Source organism: Fukomys damarensis, unplaced genomic scaffold, assembly GCF_012274545.1.
Source record: "Fukomys damarensis isolate Sample0158 unplaced genomic scaffold, DMR_v1.0_HiC HiC_scaffold_28, whole genome shotgun sequence".
NCBI classification, from domain to species: Eukaryota; Metazoa; Chordata; class Mammalia; order Rodentia; family Bathyergidae; genus Fukomys; species Fukomys damarensis.
Window position 1 is genome coordinate 21,864,817 of NW_022900940.1, and position 1,691 is coordinate 21,866,507.

A 1,691-nucleotide genomic window follows, 5' to 3' on the forward strand; every position below is an offset into this window, starting at 1 on the left:
GTAAGTGTTCCCTACGTCGCCGCGCCCCGTCCAGCCCCACCCCGGGCCGGGGTCCAGTCCACTGGCCAGCTCGCTCGCAGTCTTTGTGCCGACTGCCCGGCCTGGCCGCGCCCCGCCTCTGGACCTGTAGCTGACAGTTGGGGGACCTGGAGAACCAGGTCCTCTGCCCCGACCCGCGGGGACCCGCCCTCCTTCAGGTCCTTCTTCCCCTCTGAAGGTGGCATTTGCCCTGTCAGCCTCCCCTGGGAGGGACAGAACGGATGTCTATCCAAGGGATGCTAGTGGCCTGGGGTTTACCTAAAAAATAGGGACAGGTTTTTGTTTTGTTTTGTTGTTGCTTCCCCGTAACAAAAATGGGTAGCAGAAGGCTCTTCATGAGAGCTCTAGTGCAAACGGTATGCCATTAATATTTAATAGCTGACTCTTTGTGTAATTGACAGAGAAGCTAGAACTGAGACCTGGTAATCCTGATAAATATGCTTATTTGATTCTGTGTTCTCGGGTACACTGGGCTCGTGTTGCATTTGCCTTTTTTAACTGTTGCTGGATAATTCTGGAATTTGTAAAGACAGTACAACACCTTTCTAGTTTGGTCCCTTCAGCCAGATGCATAGAATAAGGAGAAATGGCATAGAATAGGAAGAAAATTTGTCCCATATCCCCGCAGTTCTCTGGAATATATGTGGTTTTATATATATTGACTGGGGGTGGAGTCAGCGCACCATGGAAGATCAGTTCGCGGGTTCATATTTTTGCAGGCTCAGCTTAATCATTTAAATAGAGATTTCTGTATTTTCAAAAATTCTTTAATATTCCTTTAAATGCAAGATATTGAAGCTTGACTTATAATGGTTAAATTTTAAAACTTTGGTATTTGTGTCTCAATACTTTTGTTATGTACATCTAAAAACAGGAAACAAAGAAATGCTATTTGACAAGATCTACAGTTCAATCTGAGTGATTATATAGGAAGAAATTGCTTATTTTCTATGAACTACTGCCAATCCGGAAATTTTTGACGTTGTTTAAAGCTACATGAAGCTAGTTGAAAAAATTACCTTTTTACCTTTGTTTTTAATGTGATTGAAAGTACTCAGTGTAGATTATCCTGGATTGAGTAAAAGCCCAGTCACATTCAGGTTCTATGATCTTAAGCAAGTTGCTTGAGATGTGTAAATCTCAGTTTCTTCATCTTTAAAATGGATATTGCAGAAATAATGCCTCTCTCCTGGGATTGAGGGAAGGTTAAATGGGGATAATGTTTGTAAAGTGAAGACAGTGCAATGACTTTTTGATGTTTATCTTAACTGAATTAGAAAACATTTTTCAGAACTCTAAAAATTGAGTCAGTGCCTGCATAAATTATTATTGATAAGGCAGAGATAAATTAGAATCCAAAAGCAAAAGAAAAATTCAAGAAAATGTTTTTAATTTAGTAATTTAAGCAAATAGCTATTAATACTAAATAGATTTTTGACTGTATGACCTCATTGAAGTAGACTGTTTAATTACCCTTAAGTTAAAATAAGACTTCTTTTCAAAAACTGTGGTTATAGTGACAAGATTCCTGCATTTTGTTTTCCTTGGATGAAGTCTCTACAGTTATTCTTATTACATGGGCGGTTAGGGGTGTTACTGTTGTGCAAAACAAAAACAAAAGCAGCAGTTTTGTTCTTTTTTTTTTTTTTTGG

General features: G+C 39.3%; 1 protein-coding gene across 1 annotated transcript in view; it reads left to right on the forward strand.

Moving 5' to 3' along the window:
• Nucleotides 1-1,691, forward strand: part of Dync1li1 (dynein cytoplasmic 1 light intermediate chain 1) — a 42,160-nt gene that overhangs the window by 710 nt on the left and 39,759 nt on the right. The window lies entirely within an intron of this gene.